A 27214-nucleotide genomic window follows, 5' to 3' on the forward strand; every position below is an offset into this window, starting at 1 on the left:
GCTGGGAAGGGATGGAGTCACTGGGGGATGTAACAAAGATAGAGAGGGATGGAGTGACTGGGGGGTTACAGAGGTAGTGACTAATGGAGTGAGTGGGGGAGGTGATAGCAATAGGTGTTGCAGTGTCTGAAGGAGGTGACAGTGATAGGACATTTTGGAGTGATTGGAGGAGGGTACAATGACAGGGAATCTTTCAGTGATTTGACAGAGTGACAACGGTAGGGAGAGTTGGAGTGACTGGAAAATGTTGCACAGATCGGAAGGACTGTGCAGTTCACTCAAGGTAGTTGAGAGAGTTGTTCAGACAGAAGAATATGTGAGGGACACGATATTTACACAGAGTGTGGTGGGAGTCTAAAGCAGGCCATCAGAGTAGTTGTGGAGGCAGACAAGATAGTGGCTTCTAAGTGGCATTTTGATTAGCACATGACTATACAAGTAATGGAGAGAAATAGAACAAGCACATGGGGATGGGATCAGTTAAGTTTGGTAGCATATTCAACACAACATCGTGGGCCATTCCTGTGCTGTATTGTTCTATGTTCTACGTAGCACTTTGAAAATTATGCATCAAGAAAGGAACTGCACCGACAAAAGCCTCAGGCCTCTTAGGGGTGAAAGACAGAGGGAAAGGGGTTGTGAGGGAGGTGGGGTGTGAAGAACAGGGAAGAGAATACAGTGTGTAAGAGGGAGCATGAAGAATAAAAGCAAGTAGAAACACAGGTGAGTCTGAGTGACGTTTGTGAGGTAGGCCACGTATATGAGTGGAATAAATTAACGCACATAATTTAGGAATCTGCCGCGATGAAACCCTCATTTGGACATGACTGGAAGTAATAACAATAAACCATCACGTCGGGTTATAGAACATAGAACATAGAAGAATACAGCGCAGTACAGGCCCTTCAGCCCTCGATGTTGCGCCGATCAAAGCCCACCTAACCTACACTAACCCACTATCCTCCATATACCTATCCAATGCCCGCTTAAATACCCATAAAGAGGGAGAGTCCACTACTGCTACTGGCAGGGCATTCCATGAACTTACGACTCGCTGAGTGAAGAACCTACCCCTAACATCAGTCCTATATCTACCCCCCCTTAATTTAAAGCTATGCCCCCTTGTAATATCTGACTCCATACGTGGAAAAAGGTTCTCACTGTCAACCCTATCTAACCCCCTAATCATCTTGTACACCTCTATCAAATCACCCCTAAACCTTCTTTTCTCCAATGAAAACAACCCCAAGTGCCTCAGCCTTTCCTCATAGGATTTTCCTACCATACCAGGCAACATCCTGGTAAACTTCCTCTGCACCCGTTCCAGTGCCTCCACATCCTTCCTATAGTATGGCGACCAAAACTGCACACAATATTCCAGATGCGGCCGCACCAGAGTCTTATACAACTGCAGCATGACCTCAGGACTCCGGAACTCAATTCCTCTACCAATAAAAGCCAGTACGCCATATGCCTTCTTCACTGCACTATTTACCTGGGTGGCAACTTTCAGAGATCTGTGTACATGGACACCAAGATCCCTCTGCTCTTCCACACTACCAAGTAGTCTACCATTAGCCCAGTAATCCATCTTTTTATTACTCTTACCAAAGTGAATCACTTCACACTTAGCTACATTGAACTCCATTTGCCACCTTTCTGCCCAGCTCTGCAGTTTCTCTATATCCCGCTGTAACCTGCCATATCCTTCCCCTCTGTCTACAACTCCTCCGACTTTCGTATCATTCGCAAACTTGCTCACCCAACCTTCTAACCCTTCCTCCAGGTCATTTATAAAAATGACAAACAGCAATGGTCCCAAAACAGATCCTTGCGGAACACCGCTAGTGACGGCACTCCAAGATGAACCTTTGCCATCAACTACTACCCTCTGTCTTCTTCCAGAGAGCCAATTCCTAATCCAAACCTCCAACTCACCCTCAATGCCATATCTCTGTATTTTCTGCAGTAGCCTACCATGGGGGACCTTATCAAACGCCTTACTAAAATCCATATATACCACATCTACCGCTTTCCCCTCATCTACCTCCTTAGTCACCTTCTCAAAGAATTCAATAAGGTTTGTGAGGCACGACCTGCCCTTCACAAAACCATGCTGACTATCCTTGATCACATCATTCTTATCCAGATGTGCATAAATCCTATCCCTTACAATTCTCTCTAAGACTTTGCCCACAACAGAAGTGAGACTCACTGGCCTATAGTTACTAGGATTATCCCTACTCCCCTTCTTGAACAAGGGAACCACGTTTGCTAGCCTCCAGTCCTCTGGCACTACTCCTGTCGACAAAGAGGACACAAAAATCAAGGCCAATGGCTCTGCAATCTCCTCCCTTGCTTCCCAGAGAATCCTAGGATAAATGCCATTAGGCCCAGGGGACTTATCTATTTTCACCCTTGCCAGAATTTCCAACACCTCTTCTCTACATATCTCAAAGCCATCCATTCTACTTATTCGTGCCTCAGTATTCATATCGACAACAATGTCCTGTTCCTGAGTGAATACTGACGAAAAGTATTCATTCAGCGCCTCCCCAATCTCTTCAGCCTCCACACGCAACTTTCCATTACTATCCTTGATTGGACCTATTCCTTCCCTAGTCATTCTTTTATTCCTAACATACCTATAGAAAGCCTTAGGGTTTTCCCTAATCCTACCAACTAAGGACCTTTCATGTCCCCTCCTTGCTGCTCTTAGCTCTCTCTTCAGGTCCTTCCGGGCTACCTTATAACTCTCAATCGCCCCTATTGAACCTTCACGCCTCATCTTTACAAAGGCCGCCCTCTTCCATTTAACAAGGGATTCCAACTCCTTATTAAACCACGGCTCCCTCACACGACCCTTTCCTCCCTGCCTAATAGGTACGTACTTATCAAGGACATTCAATAGTTGCTCCTTGATCAAGTTCCACATAACAATTACGCTCTTGCCTTGGAATCTACTTTTCCAATCCACACATCCTAAGTCATGCCTCAACGCATCATAATTTCCCTGCCCCCAGCTATAACTCTTGCCCTGTAGTACACACTTATCCCTCTCCATCACTAGAGTAAAAATCAACGAATTGTGGTCACTGTCCCCAAAGTGCTCACCTACCTCTAGTTCTAATACCTGGCCTGGTTCGTTACCCAGAACCAAATCCAGTATGGCCTCACCTCTTGTTGGCTTATCTACATATTGTGTCAGGAAACTCTCCTGCACACATTGCACAAACACTGACTCATCTAACGAACTTGAGCTATAGCTTTCCCAATCAATATCAGGAAAGTTAAAGTCTCCCATAACAATCACCCTATTACTGTCACTCTTCTCCTGAATCATCTTCGCAATCCTTTCTTCAACGATTCTAGGACTATTAGGAGGCCTGTAAAAGACTCCTAACAGGGTGACCTCACCTCTCCTATTCCTAACCTCAACCCAAACTACCTCAGATGGCAAATCTTCGTCCATCTTCCTTTCCACCGCTGTAATACTATCTTTGACAAGCAAAGCCACACCCCCCCCCTCTTTTGCCCCCACCTCTGACCCTACTAAAACATTTAAACCCTGGAACCTGCAACAGCCAATCCTGTCCCTCATCTAGCCATGTCTCCGTAATAGCCACAACATCGAAGTCCCAGGTACCAACCCACGCTGCGAGTTCACCTACCTTATTTCGTATACTTCTGGCATTAAAGTATACACACTTCAAGCCACTCTTCTGTTTACAGGCACCCTCCTTTAAGATTGATGCTATATTCCTAACCTCCCTACACTCCAGGTCCTGCACCCTAAAGCTACAGTCTGGGTTCCCATGCCCCTGCAGAGTTAGTTTAAACCACCCCCCCAAGAGCACTAGCAAACCTCCCCCCAAGGATACTGGTGCCCCTCAGGTTCAGGTGCAGACCATCCTGTTTATAGAGGTCCCACCTTCCCCAGAAAGAACCCCAGTTATCCAAGTACCGAAATCCCTCCCTCCTGCACCATCCCTGTAGACACGCATTTAACTCTTCTCTCTCCCTATTCCTCGACTCTCTATCACGTGGCACGGGTAACAAACCAGAGACAACAACTCTGTTCGTTCGAACTCTGAGCTTCCAACCTAGCTCCCTAAAAGCCTGTCTAACATCCTCAGCACTCCTCCTACCTATGTCATTGGTGCCAATATGGACCACGACTTCAGGCTGTTCCCCCTCCCCCTTAAGGACCCCGAAAACACGATCAGAGGCATCACGTACCCTTGCACCTGGGAGGCAACATACCAAACGTGAGTCTCTCTCGTTCCCACAAAACCGCCTATCTGTGCCCCGAACTATCGAGTCCCCAATTATTATCGCTCTGCTCTTCTCCACCCTTCCCTTCTGAGTAGCTGCGCACTTTTAAAGGGGAAACAAACCTACCCAGGTAAGCTTTCGCTCTACCTGCTTCCGGGTCTCGGCTGCCTCTCTGGTCGTCGTCACTTCCCCCTGCTGCTCCCGCTCTTTCTGTGAAGAGAGTGAAAAAAAACACCGCTGCCCGCTACCGGTAAGTACTTTTAAAACAAACAGTCTTACCTTAGCTGCTGCTCGCAATCAAAATGACCGTTAGCGTCGAAGGGTGAGTATTTATACTCACTGCTTTCCTTCCCGGCTGCCTCTCTGGTCGTCGTCACTTCCCCCTGCTGCTCCCGCTCTTTCTGTGAAGAGAGTGAAAAAAAACACCGCTGCCCGCTACCGGTAAGCACTTTTAAAACAAACAGTCTTACCTTAGCTGCTGCTCGCAATCAAAATGACCGTTAGCGTCGAAGGGTGAGTATTTATACTCACTGCTTTCCTTCCTGGCTGCCTCTCTGGTCGTCGTCACTTCCCCCTGCTGCTCCCGCTCTTTCTGTGAAGAGAGTGAAAAAAAACACCGCTGCCCGCTACCGGTAAGTACTTTTAAAACAAACAGTCTTACCTTAGCTGCTGCTCGCAATCAAAATAATGAGGTTAAAATCCTCATTATTAAAGGTGGCTCAGGTTGAACAATAGCAAAGAGACTGTCATGGAGGACAGGGATGAAATAGAGAAATGGATGGTCACGGATTCAGATCCACAGTAAAGGGATCACATCAAGGCCTGACCAATGAACCACAGCCAAGCACGTTAAGTATTGAATTATAGATGAATCCTCAATAATATTCACCTCTGAAACAATTTCATCGTCCTTGAATGTAAACTCTCCGGCTGGACTTTGTAGATAGCACAGAACTGGCATCAGATAAATACTTCAATTTTCATAATTTGCTCTTCTCTGTAAAATGAGATGACAAAAGAAACATGCTGAGAGACAGTCTGAATAAACAAACAGATCTCTTGCTTTGAGTACTAAGCATCCACCTGCTAAAGGAGCTTCCAAACTCCGCCACCATCAGTTCAGGACGGCAATTGACAAAATTATTTGAGATATCTTGTACTTTAATGAGAAGGTTAATTTTAACATGTATTTCTAACCACCAATTTTGTTGGTCCAAAGCTTATTTGGAAAACAGAAGATTGGAATACAGGAAAGAGAAATTTATTAAGGAACAGAATCAATCTTCTGTAAGAAATTATGGCAATGGCAGAGTAACTACCCAGCATGCCCCGCGGTGGTTAATGCCTTCTTTTCTCACTGCAGGCGAGGGCAGCAAATATGCATTCCGATCCGATCTCTGTGGGAAATGGATAGAGACGTGCTTTTCGACACAGTAAGGCTGCAGGAGCTTGAGAGCGTTTATAAACCCTTCCAGTGAGAATCGAGTACCTTGAAAAATAACTTGTGTTAAAAGTTTTGCAGTTCCGAGGTGAACAGCTGTCATCTTGCAGGACATCTGGACCTGTGCGCAGACGGGATAGCGTTGTCATGACACGGGGCAGGGTCTGAGGGTGACCCATGCAGATACTGAAAATTTGATTTATTCAGGAAGGTTCCTTTTTCCTTTTAATGTGGCTTTTTGCATCTTTCAATATGGTTGGATCATTGTTTGGGAGGAGACGTAGCATAGAGAAAGGACGTCTTTCTGAAATTGGATTTGTTTGTTCTGAGATTTTACCCTGTATGGACCGAAATAATATTTGAAAATTAATTCACAAAGAAATAGATTGAAGGAATTGAAGAGAAGTGCGTCAAATCAAACATGATATAAAGATTCAACACAGTCACTAAATTCTTTTTGGCATAAAGGGTACATGTTTATCTGGTATGTCTGTGAGCAAAGATTTCAAACAATATTTTGAGTGATAAAGCACCAACACAGACACAGACGCACACACACACACACACACACACACACACACACAAGAGTGTGAGTGTTCCACTGAACTGACAGCAGAAATTATTTAACATTAACATTAAACATTCTAAAAGTGCTTCACAGAAAGAGAAGCCATAAATATGTTTATGTGAAAGGATTCAATAGATCAAAGAACTTGGAGATATGTGAGGAGATCAGCACCATGGAAATGTCTGGATTGTGAGAAGGATTGCAAACTCACAGACCAGCTGGAAACTCATCGACACAGACGTTCTGAGGAGAGACCATTCACCTGCCCTATGTGTGGGAAGGGATTTACTCTGTCATCCAGCTTCATATAACACCAGTTGCTTTACACTAACCAGAGACCTATCCACAGACTGTGGGAAAAAAAAACTTTAAGATCTGTAAATGTCTTAAATTCAATGGTCCTAATTTAACATCACCCTGTTCACGTGGAGGGAAAGTCATTCAGCTGTTCCATGTGTGAGAAGGTTTTCACTTGGCGATCCAGCTTAATGTCACACAAACGTCTTCAACATCGGTATCGAAGCTTTGTGTGTTCTGTTTGGGAAGGTGTAAACTTCACAGTTCAGACTAACGGCAACCGTTAAGTGACAATGGGGAGTGACCAACTATCTACTCTGCCTGTGAGAAGCTTTTTATTAAAGCAGCAAAGCTTCAAATACACAGGTGTGGCCATTCTAGAGACAGTGTACGCTTGCACTGAGTGTGGGAAAGAATTCACTTCATCACCTGTACTCAGTAAGCACCAGTACATTCACACTTCTTACCTGCTTCTTGTGTAGGACGGGGTTCACTCTGTTCTCCAATCTCAGCAGCTATGGTTTTGTAAACACCAATGAGAGAACACTTAAATGTTCTGACTGTGAGAAGAGCTTTATGAGTAGCAATGATTTGATGAAACACCAACAAGCACATTGTGGGGAGAGGTCGTTCACCTGCACTGTGTGTAGCAAGTGATTCAATTATTCATCCCCACATGTCATACCCGAGTGAGGGGGAATCAGTTCAGATGAGTTGGCTTTATTGTTGGTTTACAGAGCAGCGTGATACCAACAGCATGTGTTCAATTCCCATTACCAGTTTGAGGTTAACATGAAAGCCTCTTCTTCTCAAATTCTTCCTTCTCCTGAGGTCTGAGGCCCCTCTGGACAAATCACCATGAGTCTCTTTTCTCTGTTTTGAAGAAACCAGTCCCTTTGGACTGGTAAGACTATGATGACATACACATTCCAGTGAGTTCGCATGTGATTGTATTCTGCTGTTATTGCGACCAGAACTGAATTGTCTTCATTCTGTCAGCAGTGGTTTAAGTCATTGGACGTGAATTATCTCTTTAATTGAATTAGTGATTAACGCTTCAGGTATCAAATACACTGATTTTTTTCAACTATGGTTTCTCTCCCATGTGATGAAACTGGAAGATATTCATTTACTGCCCTGTTCTTGGTTTTTTTATTCATTGCTAATGCTTCATTTGTATTTATAAATGTATTTTCACACATTCAGGATTCGTGAATGTGCTTCATAGCAACTGAAGTCGTAAAGTGTAGTCGATGTTGTGGGAGATACAGCAGATAAATTCTGCCGATGTACAGTGGGAACCCAGTCCCACAGTGAGAGCACGTGAATGATTTATCATCAGTGTCAATATGTTGATCGGACTTCAGTTCCTGGGAACTTCTAAAGCACTTCCCACACTCTGCCATTGAAACAGTTTCTTGTCACTGTGAACCCGTTAGTGTATCTGCAGGATAGATGAATTAAGTGCATCTTTTCCCAAATTTGGGACGCCAATGTGAATTCTCTGGTTTCTCAGTAAATTTGATTAGTGTGAAGACTTTTCCCACATTCAGAGCAGGTGAAAGGCTTCTCTCCAGCTTGAAAATGTTTATATTTCAGCAGTTTGCTGGAATCAATTAATTTCATCCCCCACACAGCAGATGAGTGGTCTCTCCTCTGTGTGATCCTTCTGCTGTGTCAGCACACTGAATGACTGACTGTATCCTTTCCCACAGGCAGAGCAGGTCATCGGCCTCACTCCAGTGAGTTCGCAGATGTAAAGTGAGATCACTTGTTGGCCTGATCCCACTCTCACTTTATAATACTTGAATTGTTTCTTATCAGCCTGGACATATTCATGGTGCATCAGTTCCTGAGAACTTTTAAAGCATTTGGCGCACTCTGGGCAAATGAATGGTCTTTCCTCAGTGTGAACCCCCTTGTGTATCAGCAGGTTAGATAACTGAGAAAATCCTTTCCCACACTTCGACCAGGTGGTTGTTTTTCCAGTGTGGGTGCACTGATGAATTTTAAGAGCAGGAAAGTATTGATTCTTTTCTACAGTCACCACATTTCCAGTTTCTGTCAAATGTCCCTCCACTTCTATCTTGAAAAGCCAGATGATTGGCTGAAGCCCTGCCCACAGATAGACCACGTGAATGGTTTCACTCACCTGTGAATGTTGCTTTCTCCTTTCATTTTCAAAGGTCGATGAGTGTTCAGTCTGCATCAAACAGAGCAACTCCATCAGATTCTGATGTGATGCTTCATTTCAGTTTTCAAACTGAAAATTCTCATCTTTAATATTTCTGAAGTTAAAACAGAAATAGCCCAGTCAGAGAGAACTTTTAAAAACACCAAAGCAGAAATTTTCATTCTGCATTGGATGTGGATATGCCAGACAAGGTCAGCATTTATTGCACGTTGCTAATTTTACTAGAAAAGTTGAGGATGGTCTACCTTCTTGAACAACTCCTGTCCATTTACTGTTGGTAGACCCAAAACATAAAGAAGATAAATCCAGAATATTGACCCAGTGGCACTGGAGGAATAGCAAAATACTTCCAGGTCAGGATGGTATCTTGTGCATCTTGTGGATAATACAGACTGTATGTCTGAGTGTTTGGAGGTGGAGGAAGTGGATCGTTGTCAATGTTGTGTCAGTCATGTGGTGATGATGAATTTGGCTGCTCTGTCCTGGATGGTGTTGAACTTTGCCATATTGTTGGAAGTGCAAGAGACTGAAATGTCTCATGCTACTCGGATGCTGCCTTATCTGTTGTGCGTCTCCTGCGCCATGCTTTCCCAACACTGCACTCATCCAGGCAAGCAGAAAGTATACCTGCAGTTTTCTTACTTCTGTCTTGTAAAGGAGTAAAGAATAGGTGGGCAAAGCACACAAATAAAGAGAAGAACAGTTGAACAATTGAGTGAATAATGATCTGGCTTGGAGAGTGAATAGGTGTTAATGGAGACTCCTGGTCATTAACGACAGGTGGCGTGTAAAGCAGGCTATCTGACAGATAAGCTACAGTGTTCCTTGCTGTAGAAATCCAGGAATCTGACATGCTGTTGTGACCACAGTGTTAATATGGCTGTTGCAGTTAGTTTCCCACAGAGACTGGGACTTTTACAGCACTAAAAGAGGTCTTTTGGCCCATCTCACCGATATCAGGCATCAAGCATCTATCCACACTGATTCCATTTTCCAGAACATGGTCCATAGTCTTATGCGCTGTGGTGCTTCAAGTGAACATTGAAATATATTTTCTAATTCCATCACTTCCATTGTAATGCCATCACCATGCACATATTCCACTTCCATCTCTTGACCACTTTCCACAGGGACCATTCCCTCTGGGAAACACTGGTGCATTCTGCCTTCACGCCCAACACCTCCGCCACAGCCCCATGGAATCTTGCCTGAACTCGCTGAAGATGTGACCCATATATACATAGATAGCAGATCAGAACAAGGAGCAGGAGTAGTCTACCGACCCTTCGAGCCATTCAATAAGATTATGGCTGATCTTTCCATGGACTCCGATCCACTTACCCGACCTGTCAATGTATCCGTTCCTTCCTTTCTTGTTCAAGAAAATCTTAGCTTTAAAATCATTTACTGAAGTAGTGTTAACTACTTTACTGGGCAAAGAATTCTACAGATTGACAATCCACTGGGTGAAGAAGTTCCTTCTCAATTCAGTGCTGAATCTGCTCTCTCTAATCTTGAGGCTATGTCCTCTTGTCCAAATTTCACCTGCTTGTTTCGACTTCTATCTTATCTAATCCCTTCAAGATTGTATATGTTTCTATAAGATCTCCCCTCATTCTTCGAATTCCAATGAATATCTTTCCAATCTACTCAGTCTCTCCACATAACCCAAACCCCTCAACTCCGAAATCAACCTAGTGAACCTGCTCTGCAACCCCTCCAGTGCCAGTACATCCTTTCTCAAGTAAGGAGACTGCACACAGTCCTTCAGGGATAACCTCACCAGCACCTTGTACAGCTGAAACATATTCTCCCTGCTCTGAAACTCAATCCCATTCGCAGTCAAGGATAACATTCCATTTGCCTTGCTGCTTGAGTTGTTGTACCTGCAGACCAACCTTCCGTGATTCATGCACAAGGACAACCAAGTCCCTCGGCATAACAGCCTGCTTCAACGTATTATCAAACACGTGATAATCCTTTTTACTATTACTACCACCAAAACATATGCCTTCCAATTTACTAACATTGTATTCCATCGACCAGAACTTTGCCCACTCACTCAATATATCTATATTCCTCGACAAAGTTTCACAGACCTCTGCACACTTGACTCTGCCATTCATCTTAGTGTCATCTGTAAACGTTGATTTGCTACACGTGGTCACCAACTCCAAATCATCGATATAATTTGTAAGTAATTGCAGTCCCAACACCAATCCCTGAGACACACCTCGAGTCACTGATTGTCAGCCAGAATAGCACTCATTTAAACCCACTCTTGGCTTCCTATTAGACAATTCAACCAATCCTCGATCATTGCAACTGCTCTCCCCCGAACACCATGCATCGTTGCATTATGTATCAACCTCTTGTGCGGCACCTTGTCGAAGGCTTTTTGTTTTGGAAATCATGGTACACCATATCCACTGAAACCCCGTAGTCCATCACGCTCATAATGTCTTCATTGATTACTAAAAGATTTGTAAAAGCATTACTTGCCCTTCATGAGCCCATGCTGTTTCTGTCCAATTTCTGTAGTGATCCCTTGCTATTTCTTCCTTGATAAGAGAATCAAGCTGTTTCTCCACTTTCTTACGGTTCTTTATATCTCTTTATGTGTTTCTTTGGACCTTTAAAGCTTTCACAATCTTCAAGTTTCATGCTATATTTGACCATTTTGTATGCCTCGTCTTTCAATGTGATCGACTCCCTGATTTCATGAGACACCCAGGTCAGATTACCCCTTTTCTTACAGTCCTTTCCTTTTACTTGAACATACCTTTTCTGAGCATATTGAAAAATTTCTTTCAAATTCCTCCACTGCTCACCAATTGTATCGGTTTGGATCCAGTCTACTTTTGGAAGGTCGTCCTGATTCTATTGTGGTCCCCGCTGTAAATGCACGGGAGCCTGGCATTGGATTTTAACTTTACACTCGCCATCTGTATACGAACTCCAACATACTGGGATCACTCCTTCCAAGAGGATCCCTAACGATGAGCTCATTCATCATCACTGTCTCATTACACAGGGCCAGATCGAGGAGAGCGTACTGTTCAAGGAAACTATTGCGGATACATTCAACGAACTCCTCCTCAAGGCTACGCTGACCGAGCTGGTTCAACCAATTTAGATTGTAGATTGAAATCCCCCATAATAATAGCTCGCCCATTTTGACAGCCATTAGTTATTTCTTTGTTTTTTGCCTGCCCCAGGGTGATGTTATTATTTGGTGGCCGATGGACGAGGACGAGCAGTGACTTGTTTTCTTAGAATTTCTAATTTCCACCTAAATGGATTCATACTCATTCTCCCTAGTACCCGTAACATTTCGCAACACCACCCTAATATCAGAGCGACACCACCTTCTTTACGCTCCTGTTTGTCCTTCAGAATAGTCTGATACCCCAAGATATTTACCTCCCAATTATGACCATCCTGTAACCATGTCTCTGTAATGGCTCCTAAATCATATTCATTTGTGATAATTTGTGCCAGTAACTCTCTAACCTTGTTCCAAATACGGCCAGCATTTAGGTAAAGTGTCTTCATGATAGCTTTGTTGCCCTCATGATTTCCAACGTCTCAAATAATATCTCCTGGGTTTCCCTTCATTTTTGTATCTTGTTTCTCTTCACCTGTCCATTTACATCCTCCCTCTTCAGTAACCAAGGGCCCAACTACACCTTCCAGGTCCAGTGACAGTTTCCCGACCCTTCACACAATCCTGTCGAATACATTCACTGCTTGCTCGATTATCACCACTACCTTGAGAAACGAAGTTTGAACTGGGTGACCACTTTGCAGATCATTCTAGTTCTGTCTTCAAGAAGACCTGGAGCTTCCACTTCCCAACCCCTCGAAAAACTCACCCAATTCCTTGGAAAACATCTGAGACTCAGGCTTACTGCAGTGTTCCATTGAAGCTCAGCACATGCTGAAGGAAGAACACTTCATCTTCCATGTGGGGATTCCGCAGCGTTCCGGACTCCATATCCATTTCCTTACTTTTAGGGTCTCCTAGCCCCCTACCGCACCCACAGGTCTTGTTATCACATAGTCAGCCATTGCATGGGGAAGGGGAGCAAGGAGACGTGGGAAAGGAGGGGGCGAAGGAGGGTTAAGTGTGGGGATACAGGAGGGTGGGCAGAGTAGTGAGAAGTGGGGATGAGATAGGGAAGCAGAGGGGAGGAGAATGAGAAGGAGTGAAGGAGTGGGGAAAGAGGGGGAAGGGCAGGGTGAAGGGAAAGTCGAGGTCAGGGAAGTAGATAGCGGGGAAGGAGATGGGGAAAGGAGAGTTCACGGAAGGATGGGCGACGAGGAGGTAGAAGGAGAGGCGGGCGAAGGAAGGGGAGGAGAGGGGGAAGGGGGGAGATAGGTGGAAAGGAGAGGGGGTGATGGAGATGGGAAAGGAGAGGGGTGGAAAGGAGAGGGGGCGGGAAAGGAAAGTGGGAAGAGGGAAGCAGGGTAAAGGAGAAAAGGGTGAAGGGGAGGAGAGGGGGAGGGGGAAGGAGAGGGGGATGTTTGAAGGGGATGGGGAAAGGAGAGTGAGTGGAGGCGAATGGGAGGAGAGAGGGGAATGGATAGAGGGGACAAGATGGGGAATAGAGTGGGGAGGAGAGGATTAGAAAAGGAAGGATGGGTCAGGGGAGGGGGCGAGCGGAGAGGTGGCGAGGAAAGGGGAGAGAAGGGGAAGTAAAGGGTGTAAAGGAGGGGTACAAGCATGGGTGTGGATGGAGACCAGGAAGGAAAGCGGGAAGAGATGGGGAAAAGAGGGGAAGGATAGGGGGAAAAGACAGGGAATAAGAGGGGAGAACAAGAGGGGGAATGGGGAAGAAGAGGGAAGAAGGAGAGAGGGAAGGAGGGGGGAAGGAGAGGGGAGAAGAGGAGGGGAAAATGGGGGAGAGGAGAGAAGAGAGGGTGACAAGTAGAGGGAGAGAAGGCGAGGGGGGAGTGAAGGCTAGGTGGGGGTGAAGGATAGGTGGGGATGAAGCCGAGGGGGGGTGAAGGCAGGGTTTATGGCGAGGGGAGATGTTGACTCGGTGAAGGCGAGGGGAGTGAAGGCGGGGAGTGAAGGCGATAGGGTTAAGGTGAGGGGTGAAGGTGAGGGGGAAGGGGAAAGGGAAAGGTGAGGTGTTGTGTAGGCGAGTGGTTTGAAGGCAAGGGGAGGGTGAAGGCAAGGGGGAGGTGAAAAGAGGTGGCGTGAAGGCAATGAGAGCTGGTGAAGCTGAGGGGAGGGTAAAGGCAAGTGGAGAGTGAAGGCGAAGGGAGGGTGAAGGCGAGGGAGAGTGAAAGCAACGGGGTGTGAATGTATGGGGGTGGTGAAGGTGAGGGGTGTGAAGGCAAGTGTAGGGTGAAAGTGAAGGGAGGGTGAAGGCGAGAGAGCTGCTAAAGGCGAGGGGTGAATGTGAGGGATGGTGAAGGCGAGGGGAGGGGAAGACAGACGTAAGGAAGGAGCGTAAGGATGGGAGGAAGGGGAGGAGGAAAGGAAGGGGAAGAGAGGCGGGAGGAGAGACGGAAAGGTGAGACGGGAGAAAGCGAGGGTGGGCAAAGGACGCTGTAGCAAGGAGAGCAAGGAAAGGGGTGCGAGGGCAGGGGACGGAGAAGGTGACGGAGGGGGAAAGAGAGCGGTGAAAATGATGGGGAAAGGGGGGAAGAGAGGGAAGAAAGAGAGGGGAGAGGAGGGGAAGAAAGAGAGGGGGATGTGAGGGGGAAGAGAGGAGGGAAAGAGCGGAGGAGAGATAGGAAACGAAGGTGGGGAGCTTGTGGGTTAGAAAGGAAGATGAAGGAAAAGGGGAATGGAGAGGTAGAAGGAGAGGGCGAAGTGGCAGGAGAGGAGAGAAGGAGGAGCAGATGTAGAGGTGTATGAAGGGGATGGGGTGTGAAGGCGAGAGCAGAAGGCGAGGGGGGTGTAAGCAAGGTGGGGTGAAGGCGAGGGGAGTCAAGGCGGGGATATGAATTCGAGGGTGGGGAAGGCGAGGGGTTGAAGGCGAGTGTCTGTGAAGGCGAGGGCGTGGTGAAGTCGAGTGGGTGACGGGGGTGGGTGCGAAGTCGAGGGGAGGGTGAAGGCCAGGGGAGGTTGAAAGCGAGGTGGAGGGAAGGCAAGGTGGTGTGAAGGCAGTTGGGTGGCGAAGGCGAGGGGACGGTGAAGGTGAGGGGGTTGAAGGCGGGGTAGTGCAGGCGAGGAGGTATTAGGACGAGGGGGTGTGAAGACGATGGGGAGAAGGCGAGGGTGGAAGGTGAGGGGATGTAAGGTAAGAAGGAGAGGGGGAATGGAGCGTGGAGGAATGCGAGGGGAAGAATGTGGGGGAAGGGGGAAAGAGGGGAGAATGGAGAGGAGGAAGGAGAGGTGTGCGAGAGGAAGGGCAACAGATGAGGGAGGACCAGGGTTAAATGAGGAGGAGAGGCAGGGGAGAGGGAGGTAAGGAGGGGCAAGAGGGAAGGGGAAGGAGGGTGATGACAGTGGGAAGGGGGAAGTAGAGAGGGAAGGGGAGGGAAAGGAGAGGGGTTAGAAGAGGGCAGAAAGGATGGGGGAAGGAGGAGGAAGTGGGGTGAGGGGGGATGAGATGGCGAAAGGAGAAAGGGTGAAAAGGAGATGGAGGTAAGGAAGGAGAAAGGAGGGGTGAAGGGGAGGTGGAAGGAAAGGGTTGTATGGAGAGGGGGCATAGAATGGGTTGATGGAAAGAGGGGAAGGAGGTGGAAAGGGGAAGGAGAGGGCCCGGAATGAGAGGAGGAATTGGAGGGGAGGAGAAGTGAGGAAGCAGGGCGTGTGGAGAGGGAGCGGAGAGTGGAGATTGGATGTGGGTGACAGGTGAAGGAGATGGGAAGGAGGGCTGGAAAGGAGAGGGAGAAAGAGGGGGGAAGGATAGGAGGAAAGGAGAGGATGGAAATTAGAGGGGGGTAAGAAGGGAGAAGGGTGAAGGGGAAAGGAGAGATGGAAGGAGGGGGAAAAGGGAGGGGGAAAGGAGAGGGGAAAGGAGTGGGTAAGGAGGAGAAAGGAGGAGGGAAGGAGGGGGAAGGAGATGTAATGAAGCAGAGGGGGTTGGAGAGAGGGAAGGAGACGGGGAGGACAGTGGCAGGGAGAGGGGGAATTAGAAGGTTTAAGGAGAGAGGGCAGGGGGAGGGTCAGGAGGAGATAGCTGAAGGAGATGGCAGACGAGAGCGGGAAAGGAGATGAGAAAAGGAGAGGGGGAAAGGAGAGGAGGGAAAAGGGAAAGGAGAGGGGGAAGGAGAGAGGTAGGTAGGGGAGGTGGGAAGGAAGAAGGAGATGCGACGTGGGGGGAGGAGAACGGGTAACAATTAGGAGGAAGGAGGTGGGAAGGACAGGGTGAGGTGCGGAAAAGGTGAGGGAAGGATGGCAGAAGTAGAGGGGCAGAAGGACGGGGAAGGTGGGAATGGAAGGTGAGGAATTAAGGAGGGAGAGAAGGAGGGTGAAGGAGAGGGTGGGAAGTAGAGGGAACGGGAAGTAGGGGAGGATGGGGAAGGACGGGGCAGGTGGGGAGGAAGGAGGGGATAGTAGGTGGGGGAGGAGAGCGGGGAAGGATAGAGAGGAACGAGTCGGGGGAAGGACAAGGGGTGGTGGGGGTAAGGAGAGGGAAGGACGGCAGAAGTAGTGGGGGCAAGGACGGGGAGGTGCGAGTGGAAGGAGAGGGGGTAAAGAGAGATAGAAAGAGGGGGACGGAGATGTTGGGAAGGAGGGAGGAAGAGGGAAAGAGGTGAAAGAGTGCGAAGGTGGGAAGGACGGGGAATGAGGGAAAGGAGGGGAAGGAGAGGGGAGGAGGGAGAAGGTGTTGGAGAGGGTGCAAAAGGGTGGAGAGGAAGAGCGGGAGACAAGGAGTGGAGGGCAAGGAGGGGGTGGAAGGAGTGTGGGGGAAGAAGAGGATGGTGGGAGAAGAAGGCAGGAGAGGGAAGAGATAGGAGGGGGAAATCAGAGAGCTGGGAGAAGAGAGTGGCGTTAGGACAGTGGGAGAAGAGAGGGAGAAAGGGGGAGAGGAGGGCAAAGATGTTTTAGGTGATGTGGAGGAGGATGGATGGGAAAGGAGTGGGAAGGAGGGGGTGTAGAGGAGGAAGGAGTGGGAGAAAGACAGACGGGAGAAGGAAAGAGGGAGGAGAGTGTGAAGGGGTAGGAGGAGGGGTGAAGGAGGAACGGAAACTGAGGAGGAGTGGAAGGAGGGCGAATGATAGTGGGAAGTATGAGACATAAAGAATGAGGGGCTGGAAGGAAAGGATTTGGGACAGGGTGAGGGAAAGGAGTGGGGATGTAAGGACATGGGGAGATGGGAAGGAGAAAGGAGAGGGTGATTAGAGGAGGGAGAGAGGAGCGGGAGGAGAGTGGGGAGTTGAGGGGGGCACAGGAGAGGGGCGGGCGAGGAGAGATTGGGGAGGTGAGAGGGTGAGGAGAGAGGGGAAGGGGGATGTAGAGGGGGCAAGAAGAGTGCCCAAGGTGGGGTATGAAAGGAGCAGGGGAAGGAGAGGGGGAAGCAGAAGAGAGGGGGAGAGAGTGGAGGAGCGGTGAGGGGAGAGGAAAGGGGGATGGAAGGAGTGCGGGGAAGGAGAATGGGCAGGGAGAGGGGGAAGGCTAGGGAAAGCAGAGAGAGGTAAAAGTAAGTGGAGAAGGAGAGGGGGAAGGAGAGAGGGGAGGAGGGGAGAAAGAAAGAGGGAAAGTGTGTGGGGAAGGAGCTCGGTGGTGGGGCGATGGAGGGGGAAGCAGAGCGGGTGAAGGAGAGGGAAATGAGGGATTGACCAATTGGAAAATAACCACTTATTTTCCAAAAGCATTAACTATGAACTTCAGAAATGTTAACAGGACTAGGACATCCAGACCCTCAAGCCTGCACTATCATTCAATAAGAACATGGCTGTTCAATAAGAACGTACTCCAGGGCTCTGCTGCACTTTCCTGCTAACCTCTCATATCCCTCAATTTGCTGACATGTTAAAATCAATTCACCCCATCTGTAAGTACATTCAGCTTCCACAACTTCCGAGTTAGGGAATTCCAGACATTCACTATCTTCTGAAAGAAGATATTTCTTTACACTTTCATATCACTTATAATGTATCTATGTCTCCGAGTTCGAAACTCTGCCCAGGCATGGACCCATATTCTCAACATCTACCTTGTCAAACCCTCTCTGTATCTTGTGCATTTCAGTAATATCACCCTCATTCATTTCAGCCGCAATGAATAATCGCCATACCAGCCTAGATGTCCTCAATAATTCAACCCTTTCATCCCAGGAACCCGCCTAATGAACTAACATATCTACTTGCTGCATCAGCAAGCTGACGTTATACACTGGAAAACTCCAATCCCTTTGTACTGCTTCTATGGTGGGAGTCCTCTTCATTAAATATTAGTCTGCGTTTTGGTTCTCAGTGTCATCCTCAAGCTCGGATGTATGTTGCACTCAGCTCCAGTCATCAGATTGTCAGTAACGATTGTAAATAATTGATGCATTTGGACGGATATTTGTACCACTTCAGAAGCTACATGTTTTCACAAAGATCGATTAACACTGACTCTCTGATTTCTATTTGATCGCCAATTGCCATGAAATACTAAAATATTATCCATCATAATGTGAGTTTCTATCTTGTGTAAGAACTTTTATGTTGTGATACCTTGTCGAGAACCTCTGGAACAGTTCCCGTTTATCAAGTCTAATTGTTACATTCTGAGGGATCTCCAGAAAAAAAAAACTTAGAATGATTTTACAGGACAATATATAGAGCCCCCTTCACAAAACCATGCTGAATGCGCATGAAGCTTTTCTTAACAGCCTGCAATTCCTTCCTTAATAACAGACTCGAGCCGATTTCCAGCAATAATGGTTAATTCAATGGTTCCTACGTGCTGTGTCGCTCCTTTCTTGAAAACGGGCGCCACATTGGAGGTTCTCCAGTTTCGCTGGAACAATCCTGTAATTAAGAGAGTGATGGAACATTTTACTCATTGCCACCAATCACTCTGCACCACTTGTTTTAAAACCAACTATGAATTACTGCTGACCTGACTATCTTTAGTCTTAACTGTTTGTTTTTTTTTTAAAAAAAACTTTGTTCCCTTGGTCAGAGACAGTGCAAGAACTTCCCTCCTATTACCACTTTGTTTCTAACATTGAAATACTCACAGTGCCTTCCCCTGTGAAGAATGACGCAAAATACTGGTCTAAATTATCAGCATGTTCCCTCTAGCCAATTCCCCAGTCACACCCACATCTATATACCTACCTGACTTTCTTTCCATCAAAGATCATACACTCATCTTGAATGTTGTTAATTATATGCTCAGAAAAGCTCGTGATGCTTGTTTTTCACATTTCTTGACAATCTGCTTTCATCATTTCTATTCGTCACTTTTCCCCACTTTTTAGATTCATTCAGTCATATCACGCACAAACAGATCCTTTGGTCCAACTTGTCAATGCTGATCAAGTTTTCCAAACTAAATTCAACCCATCTGCTTGTGTTTGGTCCATATGCCCGGTAATTAGTGTAAAAGAAAGGATGTAGTATCTGTACCGTCCTCAGCCAGAAATGTTGAGGCTATGATCCACCTCACCCTCGCAATGATGCCCACAGAATCACATTTGCAGTCTTCAACCAACTCGATTCGCAGCAGGTGACATGAAGAAACAACTAAACACAGTAGATACCACAAAGGCAATGGACCCTGACACCATTCCTGCAATAGGACTGAAAACGTATGCTGCATAACAAGCCGTGTTCCTGGGGAAGTTGTTTCATTCCAACTCCAACTCAGATGTCTCCCTGGGAATGTGGAAAAATACACAACTATGTCCCATCCCCGAACAAGGGAATAATCACAATCTGCCCAATTATCACCCCCTCAGTCCCATCACAACAGTAAGATTGGTGGTAGTTCTTATTGACAGAGCTGTCAAGTGCACAGAAACAACCTGATCAGTGTGGTTTCCGATAGGTCCCCATGCGGAGGTGGTGCAGTTTTGGAAATGTCGCTGGATTACTCATCCATACCGGGTTAATGGTCTGGCAGCTGGTGGAAATTGAAAACGATTAATAAACACGAAATTCCTTCCCCAATGTACCTTCAGGAAGTGAATCTCCCGTGCTTTCTTGATCTGGCCGAAAAGTGACTCTAGACACACAGACATGTGTAAACACTTCAATGGTCTTTGAACCAAGCATGATATTCTATTTTTTAATAGTGGTCCAAGGTTTTACAGAATAAACATGGACAGACACCTGGTACCAGCCTCGGTATCGGAAATGGGAATGTGAAACTGTTGACCCTGCAGAGTCCTCCTTCCTAATATCTGAGAGTTTGTGACAACATTTGCAGAGCTTTCCCAGAGACTGCACAGTAAACCAGGAAAGGAATAGTCCACATAACCCATTGAGACTCCCACATTCTAAGTCATGGCTGAAAATGTCGTCAACGCAGTTTTCCCACATACCATGAATATCCTTTAATGGGATTACCATCAGGAAATGTAAACTGCATTAGTCGCTTCAGCCATTCGACTTTGCTCCTCTATAACGTTCTGCTATAATGCGTGTATATGAACCGTGACGTGGCTGTAATGCAATTAGTGAATAGCGCACATTTCTTTATAAAGCAATCTCCCATTCACTGTTACGAGAATCCATCCCAAGAACAAGCTGAACAGCAAATGCCAGCCTCAGGATCCTCTGTCTGCAAAATGCATAATCAATGTCTTCAGCTGAAATAGGAATGTAATCCACTCTGAAAGCCTTGAAACTGAACCTGAATTTGGGAATTGCAGTCTCCATTTAGAAGGAACTTTTTTTCAAACCGGGGGGAGAATCTTATAGAGAAGTGGAATTCTGCGTTAGTATCACGTGGTCAGTCAACTCGTGCACTTTCTGGTGAAAAGCCTGGTGAAAGTTACAGTGCTGTAGTCAGTGACCATAATTTTATAGTGTTACATTTACTGTTCTATTTCATTACAACATATGATTTAAGTATCTACTTTGACGAAGCTATCATTTGTCTTCAGCTAACTACTGCTTTTGCTTTGATGTTTAGTTATATTTTTGACGGTTTCCCTTTTGCACCTTCTCTTTTCTCACGGGCCCCATTATTGATATTGGACAATTTTCAATAACACAGTGTTCCACGGGACCACAGCTATCAAATTATTAGAGACCTACCTGTCATGATTCTCTATCCCCATAGCATTCTCCTGCTCTCTCTCTCCATTACTCTGGTTGCCAGAAATCATTATTTATATTCAGAGCCTTGACTTCACGCCTTATCTGGGACAGAGTTCCACAGGTTTACCGTTCTTTGAGTGCAGACATTTATTCTCATCTCATATCAGAGTACCCTGTCTATACCTAATACTGCGGGACCTTGTTTAGACATTTCAGCCATGAGCATTATCATCCCTGCTTCCAATCTGTCTCTCTCTGTCAGTGTTTTATGTATTTCACTTACATCTCCACTCATTTTTCCTAAACTCATGGAATACAGGCACAGTCGACCCAATCTCTGCTCTCACAACAAGCTTGTCATCACAGAGATCAGTCTGGTTATCATTCGCTGCATTCCCTCAATATCAGGTTTGTTCCTTTTAGGCAAAGATACCAAAACTGCACACAATACTGCACAATGTTTGAGATGCGGTCTCACCAAGGCCCTGTACAACTGGTGTAAGATACCCTTAATCCCATAATCAAAACCCTTGGAGTGAAGGTGAGTACACCATTTATCTTCCTAACTGCGTTCTGTTGCTGCAATATTGCTCTCAGTGACTAATGTACACAGAGATTCAGATCCGTTTCAATGTTGCAGCTACCCACTTGGTGGGTCTACGTACACTGGTCAGTGGGCCAATTCCATTCCCACTATCGACTTCTGTATACAAAACTCACTGCCACAAAAGGACCTCGGAGGTCGGTGCAGAAGGAAACAAGAAGGCGTGTAAGTCCCTTTCGAGTTTCATTTTCCAACCTTTTCAAATGGTAGGCTGTGGTTCTGTTTTTCTCATCAAAGGGCATAAAGTCAAATCTACCCACATTGGTTTACTTCTGCCACATATTTGCACAGACAGTCAACTTGCCTTAGTCGCCTTGGAGCTTTTCTTGACTTCTTGTTCACCCACTCAAAACCCAACATAGACTAGTGTCATCAATAGGCGTGGAAATATTGAATGTGATTCACTCTAACAAAGGTTGCCGTGTATTTGAAATTGCTAGGGACCAAGCACTGATTCTTGCTATATACCCCCGAGTCCTCCATTCTAAAAAATAGTTTTATTCCTACTCACTGTTTCCTGTCAGCTCACCCAGTCTAAAACCATACCCATATATTAGCCCTGTCCCATCTGTTTCGATTTTGCACAATAGTCTTGGGGCTTTATAAAAAATCTTTCTGAAAATACAATCGTGTTGCATTGATTCCTTCTCCATGGTTTTGCAAAAATCAGTTTGTCAAATATGATTCCTATTTGATAACTCTCTGTTGTCTTTGTCTTAGCCCATTACTTTCAGTCCCATTACTTTCTCTAAACCGTTTATTTGCTAATTTCATTCTGTTCCCTTTCCTCTCACCAGATTAGTTTCCTATTCTGAATGGGAAGATTACGTTTTTGTTTTGTGTTCTTCTGAGAAGACCTAACTGAAATATTTGCTTGATAGTTCTGCATTTTCCCTGTTCTCTGATTTTTTTTTTCAGTGTCCTGTCTCTGGGAAATATCACAACTATTAACGATAAAGCTGCTAGTGTTTCTCATCTGTGAATAGCGAAACAGAGGTGAGGTTTTAGCTCGATGACTCATTCTGCGTTGATTTATATTCCGGGAAATGCTGTTTAGTTCATTTTATATTATTCCATTTGCTGAAAATCTGCACCGGTGATTAAAACCAATCGAAAGGGATTAGGTTTATCTCATTGGGTAATTTGAATGTTGCCAGAAAATGAGGCTCCACATGATAATTTTCTTTCAAAGTGCTGCAGTGAATAACAGACGGTCCAAATGGAAATAAAGACAAGTCTTGTCACTGGATTTATTTGGCGGAGATCAGTGAGTATTAAATGGGCTCCCCCCCGTTTCTGGCGATTGCGACGAAATGTTCAAGGCAGCAGATGACAACAGTAATGGTGTATTACATCGACAGGTCAATTCCCACTCAGTATGGTATAACTTCCCTTTGAAGGGATTTGACAGTCACCATAGTCTTTTGGGCCAGGTGAGCGTGGGAAGACTAGGATCCTTATGGTAACCTGAGACAGTGTGAGAATTAATCTCACGCTATTGGTCTCACTCCATGTTGTAAACCAATTATCCAGTGGTATGAGCTAACTGGCTTCCCTTGAATGCAGAGCTGAAATAAACAGCTCAGTTTTTAATTTTACAATTTATACTAGTTCACTAAAACAAGCTAATACATCAGAAGTAACATGAATGCAGATTACTGGGCTAATGGTAAAAGTTTTGGCAGTGTAGATGAACAGCGAGATCTCAGTCCAGGTGCATAAATCCCTGAAAGTTGCCACTCAGGTTGATAGGGTTGTTAAGAAGGTATATGGTGTGTTGGCGTTTCTTGGTAGGGGGATTGAGTTTCGGAGCCATGAGGTCATGCTTTCAGCTGTACAAGACACTGGTAAGGCTGCCTCTGGAGCATCGCATGCAGTTCTGGTCACCGCTTTATAGGAAGGATCTGAAAACTTTGGGAAGGGTTCAGAGGAGATTTACTAGGATGTTGTCTGGTATGGAAGGAAGGTCTCTTCCTCAGATGGTGAAGGCTAACACGAGGGTACGTAGCTTTAAATTGGGGAGGCGGGGATTGATAGATTTCAGACAGATATTACTCTCTGATTTAATCAGAGAGTAATCATATTGCTACACCTGCCAAACCTTCACAGATGAGGTTTCACGCTTGGGGCAGTCTGATTAATCTTCGGTTCAAAGTCGTTCTGTGCTGAATTGAATCATAAATCATCTGCTCTGAGGTGGGGATGAAATAGTGAATATTAAGCACATTACTTACAGTTTTTTCCATACCGTGCAGAAATTCTCCAGCAAGTTCAGACGTGAATGGCAAGAGGACCAGCAAGTCAGAGACAGCATCACAACACAGGCACAGTTCCACATTACTTGGACAGGTATCAACGATTCTCAGCAACATGAGAGAAAACCAATCAACAGAGAGTCGCCATCGGATCAATGGCCTGAACGGCATCTGGCTGTTCAGGAATGACGCCAAGTTTTCATGTTGTCCCTCTCCCTCTCTCTCGGACAGAGTGGTTGAGGGAGAAAGAATGGTTAATGTATACGACTCTCTATGGCGTTGGACAGTCTGCAGCCCTGTAGCTCGGCGTTGTTTGGATGACTCTCAGTGAGTGAGGGTTCCACTTGGATTCTCTTCATCTGGAACAACTGGGGCTCAGATGATTACTGCGGCCAGGTCGCTGCAAAGAAACTGACACCCGGGTTGCAAATGCACTTTCTGCAAGATTACTGTGTGAAGGCCAATTCTGAACACGAGATACATTGCGCAAAACAGAACTCATTTTAATTTAACTGAGAGCGTTGTCTCACGTGTCCAATTCTCTGTTCATGGACAGCTCCGCTTCTTTCGATCTCCCATCTCATCAGAACTTTGCAGATCATTCACAATGTTCATTCCAGACGAAGTGGTGCAACTCAGTCCTCCCACCTCAAGAGATTGCCACAGAGCATAATAGCGAATGGGCTCTGCCCCCCTCCCAGTACAGCTTGCAAGGAGAAATAAAATGTATTTAACATCTGCCAGTAGAGAGGCCCGGTTCCCGTGGCGGGGTGGGGGGTGGGGGGGGGGGGGGGGGGGGGGTGCCATACAGCAGCATCCTGGGAAAAAGGAGCCAGAATGAGGAGTAGGTATCTAGGAACCTCCTTTCTGCTTGGAATTCCTGGAACAATGTCCGATGCGTTTCACTTTGAGCAAGCCTGAACTTTTTAATATGGGGATACCGTGAAAGGTCCGTGTCTCGGTCGAGTAGAATGATTCTCACTCCAGCCCTTCGAAGATAGAGGCCCGAGAGAGAACCTGGGTTAAAGTCCCTGTTCGAGCCTTCCATTCCTGATGGAAATTTAGGAAAAATTCAAGTTCAATTTTCTCAAAAAGCATCTTCATTAATCGAAATCAGTCTGCCTGTAGGAGGGATGGGATAGAATGACCATTGCAACGAACACAGCAAGGGGAAGCATATATTCAAATTGAAAACAAGTTTTTCAGTTTGCTTCCCCACAAAGTCCGATTTTGTATGAATGCTCCAGCTGCATTATTATTCACCTCTGACTGTGAAACATCAGGAATCGGGGAAGTGAAGCATTTTGAAATAGCGCTGAACAGGCTGACGTGAACAGTGAGTCGTGTATGAGGTCTGTCAGCTATGGTATTTGGAAAGTTGGAGCACTTCGCCTGAGAAATCAATTCACTAAAAGGGTATCTAATAGACGTCTTCAAAAGCATGGAGGATGGTAGATAGAGGAGAGATGAAGAAAATACTCCCACGCCTGAATGGATGGAGAATCGTTAGGCAGAGATTTTGCTTGTTTAGTAAAAGAAGCGAAAGTGACTCCAGATTGCACAGGGAGTATTTTGTGTACAAGTGGCCTGACAGTTTAGGAAGGTGAACTCATGGTATCCTTGGGAACATGGTTCTGGGATATCACACTGCTGAAGAACATGGCTTAGGGACGGACATGACTGCAAGCTAAATTTTATGGAGCACAGGACAATGAGCCAACGAGATGTACAGTGTGTAAACAAACTTTTCGTTTCAACTCATCCATGCCGACCAAAACGAATTTTGTGACATTAACGAGCATTTGACCAAATCTTTCTTTATTCTTCCTTTTTATATACCCATCTAGGTGCATTTCAAATGTTTTGTATGAACCAGACTCCACCACTTTCTCTAGCAATTTATATAATGCACAACCCTCCATCTGTGTTAAAAGAACTATTCCTCATGTCACTTTTAAATCTTTCCCATCTCACCATACACTTTGGTCCAGAAGGTTTCGACTCTCCCAGCCGGGGAAAATACGTTGTATATTTACCCTCTCCATGCCTCCTATAATTATATAAACCTCTATAAGGTCACCTCTCAGCATTGGAACTTTACCGAAAATAATCCATGCATATTCATCCTCTATCTGAACCTCAAATCTTCTTGTCGGAACAACATACTTGTAAATCGTTTCTGAAACATTTCAAGATTCACAATATCGGTTCTGTAACAGGGTGACTAGAATTGCGTGCAGTATTCCAAAACTGGCCGATCCAATGACCTACACAGCCATAACATGACCTCCTAACCTCTGTACCTATTGTACTGAACAATAAAGGCAAGCATACCAATCGCCTTCTACAACATCTATGTCCTGGCGACTTCACTTTCAATTTGGACTCCATGGTCTCTTTGTTCGTGGAACTACCCAGGAGATGGTCAAAAAATGTACAAGTCCTGGTCTGTTTTGTCTTATGAAAACGCAGCATCTCACATTTCTCATGTTCATGTACAACTCCTCGGCTATTTGCAACCCTGTTACAATCTGAGTTAATGTTCTTCCCTATCCACTACTTCTACAAGGATGGTGCTACCTGCAAACAGTACTAACTAAACCTCCTATATTCAAATCCAAATCGTTCACGTTCATGACAAAAACTGCTGGAACCAGCACTGTTCTCTCTGGACACCACTGCTCACAGGCCATGACTCTGAAAAGCAATCCACCACCACAATGCTCTATCTTCTACCTTCGAGGTAGTTCTGTATCCAAATGTTTAGATTTCCTTGTATTCCACGAGATCTAACCTTGCTAGCCAGTCTCCCACTGGAAATCTTGTCGAATACCTGACTGACAACAATACAGATCACGTTCAATGCACTGACCTCAACAATCCTCGTTGTTACTTCAAAAAACTCAATGAAGTTCGCGAGAATTGACTTTTCACGCACAAGGACATGCTGAATATGCGTAAATAGTCCTTGCCTTTACAAATGCATGCAAATCCTGTCCATCGGGACTCCTTCTAACAACTTTCCAACCATCGATGTCAGTTTCACTGGTCAAAGGTTCCCCAGCTTTTCATTGCGAACTTTCTGACATTGTGGGATTGCATTCGGCAACCTGCAGTCTTCTGGCACCTCACCTGTGACTGCGGATGATCCCAATATCTCAGCAAGGAGCCCAGCAATTACTTCCATAGCTTCCAGCAGGTCCTGGGGTTTTATCAAATGTTACCATTTTAATATATCTAGCACTTAATCCTCTGTCGTACGAACATTTTCCAAGATGTCATCGTCTGTGTCCTCACTGTCTATATCATCTACGCCATTCTCTATAGTAAAAACTGATGTACAATTCTCATTCATTATCTCCTTTATCTCCTGCTGCACCAGTTACAGATTGACTTTTCGATTTCTGAGGGGCCC

The sequence above is a fragment of the Chiloscyllium punctatum genome, chromosome 4 (genome assembly GCF_047496795.1).
Source record: "Chiloscyllium punctatum isolate Juve2018m chromosome 4, sChiPun1.3, whole genome shotgun sequence".
NCBI lineage: Eukaryota > Metazoa > Chordata > Chondrichthyes > Orectolobiformes > Hemiscylliidae > Chiloscyllium > Chiloscyllium punctatum.